Below are 17,358 nucleotides of genomic sequence, written 5' to 3' on the forward strand. Positions count from 1 at the left end.
GTAATATGTTGTACTGCATGGCTCTTGTAAGGGGCATTGCAAGTTGCTCCATCCTAAATTTTGGCAGCTTTTGCTGGGAAAGCATAAGCAAATACTATGGGACACCCACTCGCCAATAATGGGACTTATGTTTGTAATATGCTGTACTGCATGGCCCTTGTAAGGGGCATTGCAAGTTGCTCCGTCCTAATTTTTGGCAGCTTTTGCTTGGAAAGCATAAGCAAATACTATGGGACACCCACTACCCAATAATGGGACTTATGTTTGTAACACGCTGTACTGCATGGCTCTTGTAAAGGGCATTGCAAGTTGCTCCATCCTAATTTTTGGCAGCTTTTGCTGGGAAAGCATAAGCAAATACTATGGGACACCCACTCCCCAATAATGGGACTTATGTTTGTAATATGCTGTACTGCATGGCTCTTGTAAGGGGCATTGCAAGTTGCTCCGTCGTAATTTTTGGCAGCTTTTGCTTGGAAAGCATAAGCAAATACTATGGGACACCCACTCCCCAATAATGGGACTTATGTTTGTAATATGCTGTACTGCATGGCTCTTGTAAGGGGCATTGCAAGTTGCTCCGTCCTAATTTTTTACAGCTTTTGCTGGGAAAGCATAAGCAAATACTATGGGACACCCACTCCCCAATAATGGGACTCATGTTTGTAATATGCTGTACTGCATGGCTCTTGTAAGGGGCATTGCAAGTTGCTCCATCCTAATTTTTGGCAGCTTTTGCTGGGAAAGCATAAGCAAATACTATGGGACACCCACTCCCCAATAATGGGACTCATGTTTGTAATATGCTGTACTGCATGGCTCTTGTAAGGGGCATTGCAAGTTGCTCCATCCTAATATTTGGCAGCTTTTGCTTGGAAAGCATAAGCAAATACTATGGGACAACCACTCCCCAATAATGGGACTTATGTTTGTAATATGTTGTACTGCATGGCTCTTGTAAGGTGCATTGCAAGTTGCTCCGTCCTAATTTTTTACTGCTTTTGCTGGGAAAGCATAAGCAAATACTATGGGACACCCACTCCCCAATAATGGGACTTATGTTTGTAATATGCTGTACTGCATGACTCTTGTAAGGGGCATTGCAAGTTGCTCCATCCTAATTTTGGGCAGCTTTTGCTTGGAAAGCATAAGCAAATACTATGGGACACCCACTCCCCAATAATGGGACTTATGTTTGTAATATGCTGTACTGCATGGCTCTTGTAAGGGGCATTGCAAGTTGCTCCGTCCTAATTTTTTACAGCTTTTGCTGGGAAAGCATAAGCAAATACTATGGGACACCCACTCCCCAATAATGGGACTCATGTTTGTAATATGCTGTACTGCAAGGCTCTTGTAAGGGGCATTGCAAGTTGCTCCATCCTAATTTTTGGCAGATTTTGCTGGGAAAGCATAAGCAAATACTATGGGACACCCACTCCCCAATAATGGGACTCATGTTTGTAATATGCTGTACTGCATGGCTCTTGTAAGGGGCATTGCAAGTTGCTCCATCCTAATTTTTGGCAGCTTTTGCTTGGAAAGCATAAGCAAATACTATGGGACAACCACTCCCCAATAATGGGACTTATGTTTGTAATATGTTGTACTGCATGGCTCTTGTAAGGGGCATTGCAAGTTGCTCCGTCCTAATTTTTTACTGCTTTTGCTGGGAAAGCATAAGCAAATACTATGGGACACCCACTCCCCAATAATGGGACTTATGTTTGTAATATGCTGTACTGCATGACTCTTGTAAGGGGCATTGCAAGTTGCTCCATCCTAATTTTATGCAGCTTTTGCTTGGAAAGCATAAGCAAATACTATGGGACACCCACTCCCCAATAATGGGACTTATGTTTGTAATATGCTGTACTGCATGGCTCTTGTAAGGGGCATTGCAAGTTGCTCCGTCCTAATTTTTGGCAGCTTTTGCTTGGAAAGCATAAGCAAATACTATGGGACAACCACTCCCCAATAATGGGACTTATGTTTGTAATATGTTGTACTGCATGGCTCTTGTAAGGGGCATTGCAAGTTGCTCCATCCTAAATTTTGGCAACTTTTGCTGGGAAAGCATAAGCAAATACTATGGGACACCCACTCGCCAATAATGGGACTTATGTTTGTAATATGCTGTACTGCATGGCCCTTGTAAGGGGCATTGCAAGTTGCTCCGTCCTAATTTTTGGCAGCTTTTGCTTGGAAAGCATAAGCAAATACTATGGGACACCCACTACCCAATAATGGGACTTATGTTTGTAACACGCTGTACTGCATGGCTCTTGTAAAGGGCATTGCAAGTTGCTCCATCCTAATTTTTGGCAGCTTTTGCTGGGAAAGCATAAGCAAATACTATGGGACACCCACTCCCCAATAATGGGACTTATGTTTGTAATATTCTGTACTGCATGGCTCTTGTAAGGGGCATTGCAAGATGCTCCGTCGTAATTTTTGGCAGCTTTTGCTGGGAAAACATAAGCAAATACTATGGGACACCCACTCCCCAATAATGGGACTTATGTTTGTAATATGCGGTACTGCATGGCTCTTGTAAGGGGCATTGCAAGTTGCTCCGTCCTAATTTTTGGCAGCTTTTGCTGGGAAAGCATAAGCAAATACTATGGGACACGCACTCCCCAATAATGGGACTTATGTTTGTAATATGCTGTACTGCATGGCTCTTGTAAGGGGCATTGCAAGTTGCTCCGTCCTAATTTTTGGCAGCTTTTGCTGGGAAACCATAAGCAAATACTTTGGGACACCCACTCCCCTATAATGGGACTTATGCTTGTAATATACTGTACTGCATGGCTCTTGTAAGGGGCATTGCAAGTTGCTCCGTCCTAACTTTTTACAGCTTTTGCTGGGAAAGCATAAGCAAATACTATGGGACACCCACTCCCCAATAATGGGACTTATGTTTGTAATATGCTGTACTGCATGGCTCTTGCAAGGGGCATTGCAAGTTGCTCCGTCGTAATTTTTGGCAGCTTTTGCTGGGAAAGCATAAGCAAATACTATGGGACACCCACTCCCCAATAATGGGACTTATGTTTGTAATATGCTGTACTGCATGGCTCTTGTAAGGGGCATTGCAAGTTGCTCCATCCTAATTTTTTACAGCTTTTGCTGGGAAAGCATAAGCAAATACTATGGGACACCCACTCCCCAATAATGGGACTCATGTTTGTAATATGCTGTACTGCATGGCTCTTGTAAGGGGCATTGCAAGTTGCTCCATCCTAATTTTTGGCAGCTTTTGCTGGGAAAGCATAAGCAAATACTATGGGACACCCACTCCCCAATAATGGGACTTATGTTTGTAATATGCTGTACTGCATGGCTCTTGTAAGGGGCATTGCATGTTGCTCCATCCTAATTTTTGGCAGCTTTTGCTTGGAAAGCATAAGCAAATACTATGGGACAACCACTCCCCAATAATGGGACTTATGTTTGTAATATGTTGTACTGCATGGCTCTTGTAAGGGGCATTGCAAGTTGCTCCGTCCTAATTTTTTACAGCTTTTGCTGGGAAAGCATAAGCAAATACTATGGGACACCCACTCCCCAATAATGGGACTCATGTTTGTAATATGCTGTACTGCATGGCTCTTGTAAGGGGCATTGCAAGTTGCTCCATCCTAATTTTTGGCAGCTTTTGCTGGGAAAGCATAAGCAAATACTATGGGACACCCACTCCCCAATAATGGGACTCATGTTTGTAATATGCTGTACTGCATGGCTCTTGTAAGGGGCATTGCAAGTTGCTCCATCCTAATTTTTGGCAGCTTTTGCTTGGAAAGCATAAGCAAATACTATGGGACAACCACTCCCCAATAATGGGACTTATGTTTGTAATATGTTGTACTGCATGGCTCTTGTAAGGGGCATTGCAAGTTGCTCTGTCCTAATTTTTTACAGCTTTTGCTGGGAAAGCATAAGCAAATACTATGGGACACCCACTCCCCAATAATGGGACTTATGTTTGTAATATGCTGTACTGCATGGCTCTTGTAAGGGGCATTGCAAGTTGCTCCATCCTAAATTTTGGCAGCTTTTGCTGGGAAAGCATAAGCAAATACTATGGGACACCCACTCGCCAATAATGGGACTTATGTTTGTAATATGCTGTACTGCATGGCCCTTGTAAGGGGCATTGCAAGTTGCTCCGTCCTAATTTTTGGCAGCTTTTGCTTGGAAAGCATAAGCAAATACTATGGGACACCCACTACCCAATAATGGGACTTATGTTTGTAACACGCTGTACTGCATGGCTCTTGTAAAGGGCATTGCAAGTTGCTCCATCCTAATTTTTGGCAGCTTTTGCTGGGAAAGCATAAGCAAATACTATGGGACACCCACTCCCCAATAATGGGACTTATGTTTGTAATATGCTGTACTGCATGGCTCTTGTAAGGGGCATTGCAAGATGCTCCGTCGTAATTTTTGGCAGCTTTTGCTGGGAAAACATAAGCAAATACTATGGGACACCCACTCCCCAATAATGGGACTTATGTTTGTAATATGCGGTACTGCATGGCTCTTGTAAGGGGCATTGCATGTTGCTCCATCCTAATTTTTGGCAGCTTTTGCTTGGAAAGCATAAGCAAATACTATGGGACAACCACTCCCCAATAATGGGACTTATGTTTGTAATATGCTGTACTGCATGGCTCTTGTAAGGGGCATTGCAAGTTGCTCCGTCCTAACTTTTTACAGCTTTTGCTGGGAAAGCATAAGCAAATACTATGGGACACCGACTCCCCAATAATGGGACTTATGTTTGTAATATGCTGTACTGCATGGCTCTTGTAAGGGGCATTGCAAGTTGCTCCGTCGTAATTTTTGGCAGCTTTTGCTGGGAAAGCATAAGCAAATACTATGGGACACCCACTCCCCAATAATGGGACTCATGTTTGTAATATGCTGTACTGCATGGCTCTTGTAAGGGGCATTGCATGTTGCTCCATCCTAATTTTTGGCAGCTTTTGCTTGGAAAGCATAAGCAAATACTATGGGACAACCACTCCCCAATAATGGGACTTATGTTTGTAATATGTTGTACTGCATGGCTCTTGTAAGGGGCATTGCAAGTTGCTCCGTCCTAATTTTTTACAGCTTTTGCTGGGAAAGCATAAGCAAATACTATGGGACACCCACTCCCCAATAATGGGACTCATGTTTGTAATATGCTGTACTGCATGGCTCTTGTAAGGGGCATTGCAAGTTGCTCCATCCTAATTTTTGGCAGCTTTTGCTGGGAAAGCATAAGCAAATACTATGGGACACCCACTCCCCAATAATGGGACTTATGTTTGTAATATGCTGTACTGCATGGCCCTTGTAAGGGGCATTGCAAGTTGCTCCGTCCTAATTTTTGGCAGCTTTTGCTTGGAAAGCATAAGCAAATACTATGGGACACCCACTACCCAATAATGGGACTTATGTTTGTAACACGCTGTACTGCATGGCTCTTGTAAAGGGCATTGCAAGTTGCTCCATCCTAATTTTTGGCAGCTTTTGCTGGGAAAGCATAAGCAAATACTATGGGACACCCACTCCCCAATAATGGGACTTATGTTTGTAATATGCTGTACTGCATGGCTCTTGTAAGGGGCATTGCAAGATGCTCCGTCGTAATTTTTGGCAGCTTTTGCTGGGAAAACATAAGCAAATACTATGGGACACCCACTCCCCAATAATGGGACTTATGTTTGTAATATGCTGTACTGCATGGCTCTTGTAAGGGGCATTGCAAGTTGCTCCATCCTAATTTTTGGCAGCTTTTGCTTGGAAAGCATAAGCAAATACTATGGGACAACCACTCCCCAATAATGGGACTTATGTTTGTAATATGTTGTACTGCATGGCTCTTGTAAGGGGCATTGCAAGTTGCTCCGTCCTAATTTTTAACAGCTTTTGCTGGGAAAGCATAAGCAAATACTATGGGACACCCACTCCCCAAAAATGGGACTTATGTGTCACGGGTGTGTTGCCACGAAGATCGTCACGAGTACACAGCCTGACTTCTCGCAGCTGACTTGTTGGTGCTTTGTGTTTTCTCGGCAGTGTAGGAGTTAATTCTCTCTCTCTCTGGGCTAGCTGAGGTCCAGCCTCGCCCAGCTGCAATCAATGCTTCTTTAGTGAGACTCCTTTATATTCCTGCAGGTCTGTTTGGGAGGTGTCGGTGAAAGCTTTTCATTCAGACTTACAGAGCGGATCGTGGTGTTTGGAGTTGCTGAGATAAGTGTATTTGGAAGTGTTTTTTCCCTTTCCTCGCTTTATCATTTATCTCCTTTCCCGTTGGTGTTCCCTCTGTTGTAGTTGTGTAGAAGTTGTATGCAAGGTGGTTTTGGTTTTTCCCTTGTACTGTCTCGTTCGTCTAAATACTGTGTGTGGGCATATTATTTCTGGTTCCCTATTGTTGTGATCGGGGTCCTTCTCAGGACTAGATTACTTAGGTGCAGGGATCCTCAGGAGGTAGGGGTTACGCTGGCGGCCTGGACCTCTGTACCTTTAACAGTACCTCCAGGTTGAGGGGTTAGTCAGGGTCCCAGCTTAGGGTCAGCTTAGGCCCCCTACCTCCAGTATTCTGTGACAGTGTGACATTTTCACCGACCCACTTAGTTTTCTCCAGCTACCATGGATCCAGTAGCCGGTCTAGCTCGGCAGTTGCAGAGTTTGTCCATGGGGCTGGCGGACGTTAAGTCCAAGGTTTTGCATCCTCTGGAGCAAGCCGGACCAGAACCTAAAGTAGCTCTCCCTGACAAGTTCACTGGGGGGCGGGACAAGTTTTTTGTTTTCCGGGAGGCATGCAAATTGTACTTTCGGCTGCGGCCTCGGTCATCGGGCAGTGAAGTACAAAGGGTGGGAATTGTCATCTCGCTCCTACAAGGGGACCCTCAATCTTGGGCGTTCTCTCTTCCCCCAAGCTCCCCGGTTCTCCAGTCAGTGGATAGGTTTTTCGCTGCTCTGGGACTCGTATATGATGACCCAGATCGGATCTCCCTTGCTGAGTCTAAGTTACGTAGGATTCAGCAGGGAGATCGTCCGGCGGAGGAATTCTGTTCGGAGTTCCGTAGGTGGGCCACGGACACCCAGTGGAATGACCCGGCTCTTAGGAGCCAGTTTTGTCATGGTTTATCCGACAAATTACAGGATGTGTTGGCACAGTATGACTCTCCCGCGTCACTGGAAGCCGCTATGGCCCTTGCTATTCGTGTTGACAGACGGCTTCGGGAGAGGTGCGGGATAACTCTACCCCCTGTAATGTCTCCACCTCCTACAAGGTCCCCTCATATGGTGGTTCCCCTGGTCAGTCCGGAGGAGCCTATGCAATTAGGAGGGACATCATTTCGGGGAAGGGGACCGGTGGTGTGCCATAAGACAGGAAGGTGTTTCCTCTGCGGCAAAAAGGGACATTTTATTGGGGGGTGTCCATCCCGTCCCTTGCAGAGTAAAGAGTCGTCGAAAAAACTGTTGATCCCAGGTTGTGTGGTGGACGGCAATCTGGGAGTAGGTATTTCGTCCCTAGGTTCGTCTCAGTTTCTCCTACCGGCGGAGGTGGTGGTGGGTACGAGAACTGAGAGGATATCTGTTCTTCTGGATAGTGGGGCCGGGGCTAATCTGGTTGATGCTCGGTTTGCCCGGGTTCAAGGTATGCGATTGAGTGAGTTGGCTAAACCCATCCCCATATTCTCGATCGATGCCAGGCCTCTCGGTCAGGGAAGTTTTTTGCAAGCTGTGCATGGTGTAAAACTTCAAGTGGGGGCAATACATAAAGAACTGTTGTCTTGCTACGTGTTGGAGGGTCTTCCCACTCCTATAGTGTTGGGCCTTCCTTGGTTAGCTAAGCATAACCCGGTTATTAATTGGCAAACCAGAGAGATAAGCCAATGGAGTAAATTCTGTAATAAAAACTGCATGAACACGGTCATCGGTGCGGTTACTCCTTGGGTCTTACCTCCATTTCTGGCGGACTTTGAGGATGTATTCTCGGAGAATGGGTGTCAGGAACTACCTCCTCATCGCGAGTATGACTGTTCTGTAAAACTGCTCCCTGAGGCCAAGTTACCTAAAGCTAGGTTGTATAACCTTTCTGGTCCTGAGAGGCAGGCCATGAAGGATTATATTTCTGAAAGTCTGGCTAAGGGGCATATTAGACCTTCATCTTCACCGGTGGCCGCGGGGTTCTTCTTTGTTAAGAAGAAAGATGGAGGCCTACGCCCTTGCCTGGATTTCCGTGAACTTAATCGGATTACGGTCCGAGATCCGTATCCGCTCCCACTTATTCCCGATCTCTTTAATCAGATCGTGGGCGCCAAATGGTTCTCTAAGTTGGATCTCAGGGGGGCGTACAATCTGATTAGGATGAAGGAGGGGGATGAGTGGAAGACGGCTTTTAACACTCCGGAGGGGCATTATGAGAACCTTGTCATGCCATTCGGTCTGACTAATGCCCCGGCGGTGTTTCAACACTTTGTTAATGATATTTTTCGCCACCTGGTGGGACAGTTTGTTGTCATATATCTGGATGATATCTTAATTTACTTGCCGGATCTGGTGTCTCATCAGGAGCACGTTAGACAGGTGTTACAGATCTTGCGGGATAATAAACTGTATGCCAAGTGGGAAAAGTGTGTGTTCGCCGTACAGGAACTCCAGTTTTTAGGCTTCCTGGTTTCAGCGTCCGGTTTTCGTATGGACCCTGGGAAAGTGCGGGCAGTTCTTGAGTGGGATCGGCCGGAGAATCTTAAGGCACTACAACGTTTCCTGGGGTTTGCTAACTATTACCGGAAGTTCATTCGTAATTTCTCGTCCATGGTTAAGCCTCTCACAGACATGACTAAAAAGGGGACGGATTTTTCTAGGTGGTCTGACAAGGCTTGTCAAGCATTCTCCTCCTTGAAAAAATGTTTTGCCTCGGCACCCATACTCATTCAACCTGATGCGTCTCAGCCATTCTTTGTAGAGGTAGACGCTTCCGAGGTAGGGGTGGGAGCAGTATTGTCACAGGGTTCGTCCCCTGGTAAGTGGCATCCGTGCGCCTTTTTCTCTAAAAAGTTGTCGTCCGCTGAGAGGAATTACGATGTCGGCAATAGGGAACTCTTGGCCATTAAGTTAGCTTTTGAGGAGTGGCGCCATTTTTTGGAGGGGGCAGTTCATCCGGTCACCGTCATCACCGATCACAAGAACCTGCTATATCTGGAGTCCGCTAAACGTCTGAATCCCAGACAAGCTAGGTGGTCATTGTTTTTTACCAGGTTTAATTTCGTCGTTACATATCGTCCTGGGTCTAAAAATGTAAAGGCGGATGCCTTATCTCGCAGTTTCCCTGGGGCCGGGAATACGGACGACCCGATTCCTATTCTTCAGGAGGGGGTGGTGGTTTCGGCAGTATGCTCTGAGCTGGAGGAGGAGATATTGGAGGCTCAGGGGGACGCCCCTGTTGGACCTTCGGGGAGACTGTTCGTTCCAGATCAGTTGCGACAAAAGGTGATCGAGGCACACCATAACTCAGTTTTTGCAGGACACCCGGGGAGTAAAGCAACTGTGGATCTCCTCTCGCGTCGGTTTTGGTGGCCTAACTTACATAAAGAGGTGGTAACTTTTGTCGCGTCCTGTGGGGTTTGTGCGCGCTCTAAGACCTCACATACCCGTCCGTCTGGGGCCCTCTTACCTTTGAAGATCCCGGAGCGTCCTTGGACTCATCTGTCTATGGACTTTATTACGGACCTCCCTCCGTCTTCGGGTAAAACGGTCATACTCGTTGTAGTGGACAGGTTCAGCAAGATGGCACATTTTATCGCTCTTCCGGCTCTCCCTAATGCTAAAACTCTTGCGCAGGTGTTCATTGGGGAGATTGTGAGGCTTCACGGGGTACCCTCCGAGGTGGTGTCTGATCGGGGGTCTCAGTTTGTGTCCAAGTTCTGGAAGGCGTTTTGTGCTCGGCGGGGGATGCATTTGTCATTCTCGTCGGCTTTTCATCCTCAGACCAATGGTCAGACGGAACGTATGAACCAGAGCTTGGAGACATATCTTCGGTGTTTTGTGTCAGAGAACCAGGAGGACTGGGCTTCTTTCCTACCTCTGGCAGAGTTTGCTCTCAATAATAGGCGGAGCGAGTCCACTGGTAAGTCCCCGTTTTTTGGGGCATATGGTTTTCACCCCCAGTTTTGTACTTTCAGTAGGGGGGGCTCTTCGGGGGTTCCGGAGGAGGAACGATTTTCCTCATCTCTCGCTTCAGTATGGAGAGGGGTGCTGAAGAATCTGAATACTATGGGGAACCGATACAAACGTATGGCTGATAGGAGGAGAGTGTCTGGTCCGGACCTAAGTGTGAACGATCAGGTATGGTTGTCTACCAGGAATATTAAACTTAAGGTTCCCTCCTGGAAACTGGGTCCCAGGTTCATCGGGCCGTACAGAATCAGTTCTGTTATTAATCCGGTGGCATTCCGTCTTGACCTCCCCCCTACGTTTAAAATTCACAACGTGTTTCACAGATCATTGCTTAAGAGGTATGTGGCGCCGGTGGTACCGTCACCTTTACCTCCCCCTCCTGTGGTTGTCAATGGTAACTTGGAGTTCCAGGTATCGAGGGTCATTGATTCACGCTTTAATCGCCGGTCCCTTCAGTACTTGGTTCATTGGAAGGGGTATGGTCCTGAGGAGAGGATGTGGGTTCCTGCATCGGATATTAACGCAGACCGATTAGTTCGGGCCTTCCACTCGACTCACCCGGATAAACCTGGCCCTGAGGGTCCGGAGGCCCCTCGTAGAAGGGGGGGTACTGTCACGGGTGTGTTGCCACGAAGATCGTCACGAGTACACAGCCTGACTTCTCGCAGCTGACTTGTTGGTGCTTTGTGTTTTCTCGGCAGTGTAGGAGTTAATTCTCTCTCTCTCTGGGCTAGCTGAGGTCCAGCCTCGCCCAGCTGCAATCAATGCTTCTTTAGTGAGACTCCTTTATATTCCTGCAGGTCTGTTTGGGAGGTGTCGGTGAAAGCTTTTCATTCAGACTTACAGAGCGGATCGTGGTGTTTGGAGTTGCTGAGATAAGTGTATTTGGAAGTGTTTTTTCCCTTTCCTCGCTTTATCATTTATCTCCTTTCCCGTTGGTGTTCCCTCTGTTGTAGTTGTGTAGAAGTTGTATGCAAGGTGGTTTTGGTTTTTCCCTTGTACTGTCTCGTTCGTCTAAATACTGTGTGTGGGCATATTATTTCTGGTTCCCTATTGTTGTGATCGGGGTCCTTCTCAGGACTAGATTACTTAGGTGCAGGGATCCTCAGGAGGTAGGGGTTACGCTGGCGGCCTGGACCTCTGTACCTTTAACAGTACCTCCAGGTTGAGGGGTTAGTCAGGGTCCCAGCTTAGGGTCAGCTTAGGCCCCCTACCTCCAGTATTCTGTGACAGTGTGACATTATGTTTGTAATATGCTGTACTGCATGGCTCTTGTAAGGGGCATTGCAAGTTGCTCCATCCTAATTTTTGGCAGCTTTTGCTGGGAAAGCATAAGCAAATACTATGGGACACCCACTCCCCAATAATGGGACTTATGTTTGTAATATGCTGTACTGCATGACTCTTGTAAGGGGCATTGCAAGTTGCTCCGTCCTAATTTTTTACAGCTTTTGCTGGGAAAGCATAAGCAAATACTATGGGACACCCACTCCCCAATAATGGGACTTATGTTTGTAATATGCTGTACTGCAAGGCTCTTGTAAAGGGCATTGCAAGTTGCTCCGTACTAATTTTTGGCAGCTTTTGCTGGGAAAGCATAAGCAAATACTATGGGACACCCACTCCCCAATAATGTGACTTATGTTTGTAATATGCTGTACTGCATGGCTCTTGTAAGGGGCATTGCAAGTTGCTCCATCCTAATTTTTGGCAGCTTTTGCTGGGAAAGCATAAGCAAATACTACGGGACACCCACTCCCCAATAATGGGACTTATGTTTGTAATATGCTGTACTGCATGGCTCTTGTAAGGGGCATTGCAAGTTGCTCCGCCGCAATTTTTGGCAGCTTTTGCTGGGAAAGCATAAGCAAATACTATGGGACACCCACTCCCCAATAATGGGACTTATGTTTGTAATATGCTGTACTGCATGGCTCTTGTAAGGGGCATTGCAAGTTGCTCCGTCCTAATTTTTTACAGCTTTTGCTGGGAAAGCATAAGCAAATACTATGGGACACCCACTCCCCAATAATGGGACTTATGTTTGTAATATGCTGTACTGCAAGGCTCTTGTAAGGGGCATTGCAAGTTGCTCCATACTAATTTTTGGCAGCTTTTGCTGGGAAAGCATAAGCAAATACTATGGGACACCCACTCCCCAATAATGGGACTTATGTTTGTAATATGCTGTACTGCATGGCTCTTGTAAGGGGCATTGCAAGTTGCTCCGTCCTAATTTTTGGCAGCTTTTGCTGGGAAAGCATAAGCAAATACTATGGGACACCCACTCCCCAATAATGGGACTTATGTTTGTAATATGCTGTACTGCATGGCTCTTGTAAGGGGCATTGCAAGTTGCTCCGTCCTAATTTTTTACAGCTTTTGCTGTGAAAGCATAAGCAAATACTATGGGACACCCACTCCCCAATAATGGGACTTATGTTTGTAATATGGTGTACTGCATGGCACTTGTAAGGGGCATTGCAAGTTGCTCCGTCGAAATTTTTGGCAGCTTTTGCTGGGAAAGCATAAGCAAATACTATGGGACACGCACTCCCCAATAATGGGACTTATGTTTGTAATATGCTGTACTGCATGGCTCTTGTAAGGGGCATTGCAAGTTGCTCCGCCGCAATTTTTGGCAGCTTTTGCTGGGAAAGCATAAGCAAATACTATGGGACACCTACTCCCCAATAATGGGACTTATGTTTGTAATATGCTGTACTGCATGGCTCTTGTAAGGGGCATTGCAAGTTGCTCCATCCTAATTTTTTACAGTTTTTGCTGGGAAAGCATAAGCAAATACTATGGGACACCCACTCCCCAATAATGGGACTTATGTTTGTAATATGCTGTACTGCAATGCTCTTGTAAGGGGCATTGCAAGTTGCTCCGTACTAATTTTTGCCAGCTTTTGCTGGGAAAGCATAAGCAAATACTATGGGACACCCACTCCCCAATAATGTGACTTATGTTTGTAATATGCTGTACTGCATGGCTCTTGTAAGGGGCATTGCAAGTTGCTCCATCCTAATTTTTGGCAGCTTTTGCTGGGAAAGCATAAGCAAACACTATGGGACACCCACTCCCCAATAATGGGACTTATGTTTGTAATATGCTGTACTGCATGGCTCTTGTAAGGGGCATTGCAAGTTGCTCCATCCTAATTTTTGGCAGCTTTTGCTTGGAAAGCATAAGCAAATACTATGGGACAACCACATCCCAATAATGGGACTTATGTTTGTAATATGTTGTACTGCATGGCTCTTGTAAGGGGCATTGCAAGTTGCTCCGTCCTAAATTTTGGCAGCTTTTGCTGGGAAAGCATAAGCAAATACTATGGGACACCCACTCGCCAATAATGGGACTTATGTTTGTAATATGCTGTACTGCATGGCTCTTGTAAGGGGCATTGCAAGTTGCTCCATCCTAATTTTTGGCAGATTTTGCTTGTAAAGCATAAGCAAATACTATGGGACACCCACTCCCCAATAATGGGACTTATGTTTGTAATATGCTGTACTGCATGGCTCTTGTAAGGGGCATTGCAAGTTGCTCCATCCTAATTTTTGGCAGCTTTTGCTGGGAAAGCATAAGCAAATACTATGGGACACCCACTCCCCAATAATGGGACTTATGTTTGTAATATGCTGTACTGCATGTCTCTTGTAAGGGGCATTGCAAGATGCTCCGTCGTAATTTTTGGCAGCTTTTGCTGGGAAAACATAAGCAAATACTATGGGACACCCACTCCCCAATAATGGGACTTATGTTTGTAATATGCTGTACTGCATGGCTCTTGTAAGGGGCAATGCAAGTTGCTCCGTCCTAATTTTTGGCAGATTTTGCTGGGAAAGCATAAGCAAACACTATGGGACACCCACTCGCCAATAATGGGACTTATGTTTGTAATATGCTGTACTGCATGGCTCTTGTAAGGGGCATTGCAAGTTGCTCCGTCCTAATTTTTTACAGCTTTTGCTGGGAAAGCATAAGCAAATACTATGGGACACCCACTCCCCAATAATGGGACTTATGTTTGTAATATGCTGTACTGCATGGCTCTTGTAAGGGGCATTGCAAGTTGCTCCGTCGTAATTTTTGGCAGCTTTTGCTGGGAAAGCATAAGCAAATACTATGGGACACGCACTCCCCAATAATGGGACTTATGTTTGTAATATGCTGTACTGCATGGCTCTTGTAAGGGGCATTGCAAGTTGCTCCGCCGCAATTTTTGGCAGCTTTTGCTGGGAAAGCATAAGCAAATACTATGGGACACCCACTCCCCAATAATGGGACTTATGTTTGTAATATGCTGTACTGCATGGCTCTTGTAAGGGGCATTGCAAGTTGCTCCGTCCTAATTTTTTACAGCTTTTGCTGGGAAAGCATAAGCAAATACTATGGGACACCCACTCCCCAATAATGGGACTTATGTTTGTAATATGCTGTACTGCAAGGCTCTTGTAAGGGGCATTAAAGTTGCTCCATACTAATTTTTGGCAGCTTTTGCTGGGAAAGCATAAGCAAATACTATGGGACACCCACTCCCCAATAATGGGACTTATGTTTGTAATATGCTGTACTGCATGGCTCTTGTAAGGGGCATTGCAAGTTGCTCCGTCCTAATTTTTGGCAGCTTTTGCTGGGAAAGCATAAGCAAATACTATGGGACACCCACTCCCCAATAATGGGACTTATGTTTGTAATATGCTGTACTGCATGGCTCTTGTAAGGGGCATTGCAAGTTGCTCTGTACTAATTTTTGGCAGCTTTTGCTTGGAAATCATAAGCATATACTATAGGACACCCACTCCCCAATAATGGGACTTATGTTTGTAATATGCTGTACTGCATGGCTCTTGTTAGGGGCATTGCAAGTTTCTCCGTCCTAATTTTTTGCAGCTTTTGCTGTGAAAGCATCAGCAAATACTATGGGACACCCACTCCCCAATAATGGGACTTATGTTTGTAATATGCGGTACTGCATGGCTCTTGTAAGGGGCATTGCAAGTTGCTCTGTCCTAATTTTTGGCAGCTTTTGCTGGGAAAGCATAAGCAAATACTTTGGGACACCCACTCCCCTAAAATGGGACTTAAGTTTGTAATATGCTGTACTGCATGGCTCTTGTAAGGGGCATTGCAAGTTGCTCCGTCCTAATTTTTGGCAGCTTTTGCTTGGAAAGCATAAGCAAATACTATGGGACACCCACTCCCCAATAATGGGACTTATGTTTGTAACACGCTGTACTGCATGGCTCTTGTAAAGGGCATTGCAAGTTGCTCCATCCTAATTTTTGGCAGCTTTTGCTGGGAAAGCATAAGCAAATACTATGGGACACCCACTCCCCAATAATGGGACTTATGTTTGTAATATGCTGTACTGCATGGCTCTTGTAAGGGGCATTGCAAGATGCTCCGTCGTAATTTTTGGCAGCTTTTGCTGGGAAAACATAAGCAAATACTATGGGACACCCACTCCCCAATAATGGGACTTATGTTTGTAATATGCTGTACTGCATGGCTCTTGTAAGGGGCATTGCAAGTTGCTCCGTCCTAATTTTTGGCAGCTTTTGCTGGGAAAGCATAAGCAAATACTATGGGACACGCACTCCCCAATAATGGGACTTATGTTTGTAATATGCTGTACTGCATGGCTCTTGTAAGGGGCATTGCAAGTTGCTCCGTCCTAATTTTTGGCAGCTTTTTCTGGGAAAGCATAAGCAAATACTATGGGACACCCACTCCCCAATAATGGGACTTACGTTTGTAATATGCTGTTCTTCATGGCTCTTGTAAGGGGCATTGCAAGATGCTCCGTCGTAATTTTTGGCAGCTTTTGCTGGGAAAACATAAGCAAATACTATGGGACACCCACTCCCCAATAATGGGACTTATGTTTGTAATATGCTGTACTGCATGGCTCTTGTAAGGGGCATTGCAAGTTGCTCCGTCCTAATTTTTGGCAGCTTTTGCTGGGAAAGCATAAGCAAATACTATGGGACACGCACTCCCCAATAATGGGACTTGTATTTTTGTAATATGCTGTACTGCATGGCTCTTGTAAGGGGCATTGCAAGTTGCTCCGTCCTAATTTTTGGCAGCTTTTGCTGGGAAAGCATAAGCAAATACTTTGGGACACCCACTCCCCTATAATGGGACTTATGTTTGTAATATGCTGTACTGCATGGCTCTTGTAAGTGGCATTGCAAGTTGCTCCTTCCTAATTTTTGGCAGCTTTTGCTGGGAAAGCATAAGCAAATACTATGGGACACCCACTCCCCAATAATGGGACTTATGTTTGTAATATGCTGTACTGCATGGCTCTTGAAAGGGGCATTGCAAGATGCTCCGTCGTAATTTTTGGCAGCTTTTGCTGGGAAAGCATAAGCAAATACTATGGGACACGCACTCCCCAATAATGGGACTTATGTTTGTAATATGCTGTACTGCATGGCTCTTGTAAGGGGCATTGCAAGTTGCTCCGTCCTAATTTTTGGCAGCTTTTTCTGGGAAAGCATAAGCAAATACTATGGGACACCCACTCCCCAATAATGGGACTTACGTTTGTAATATGCTGTACTGCATGGCTCTTGTAAGGGGCATTGCAAGATGCTCCGTCGTAATTTTTGGCAGCTTTTGCTGGGAAAACATAAGCAAATACTATGGGACACCCACTCCCCAATAATGGGACTTATGTTTGTAATATGCTGTACTGCATGGCTCTTGTAAGGGGCATTGCAAGTTGCTCCGTCCTAATTTTTGGCAGCTTTTGCTGGGAAAGCATAAGCAAATACTATGGGACACGCACTCCCCAATAATGGGACTTGTATTTTTGTAATATGCTGTACTGCATGGCTCTTGTAAGGGGCATTGCAAGTTGCTCCGTCCTAATTTTTGGCAGCTTTTGCTGGGAAAGCATAAGCAAATACTTTGGGACACCCACTCCCCTATAATGGGACATATGTTTGTAATATGCTGTACTGCATGGCTCTTGTAAGTGGCATTGCAAGTTGCTCCTTCCTAATTTTTGGCAGCTTTTGCTGGGAAAGCATAAGCAAATACTATGGGACACCCACTCCCCAATAATGGGACTTATGTTTGTAATATGCTGTACTGCATGGCTCTTGAAAGTGGCATTGCAAGATGCTCCGTCGTAATTTTTGGCAGCTT

At 45.6% G+C, this 17,358-nt stretch overlaps 1 protein-coding gene across 3 annotated transcripts in view; it reads right to left on the reverse strand.

Annotated features, from left to right (window-relative positions):
• The window catches only part of LOC141163824 (catenin alpha-2), a 1,318,034-nt gene that overhangs the window by 484,480 nt on the left and 816,196 nt on the right, over window positions 1–17,358 (reverse strand). The window lies entirely within an intron of this gene.

Source organism: Phyllobates terribilis, unplaced genomic scaffold, assembly GCF_046119375.1.
Source record: "Phyllobates terribilis strain yellow unplaced genomic scaffold, ASM4611937v1 Scaffold_1__5_contigs__length_1240528914, whole genome shotgun sequence".
NCBI classification, from domain to species: Eukaryota; Metazoa; Chordata; class Amphibia; order Anura; family Dendrobatidae; genus Phyllobates; species Phyllobates terribilis.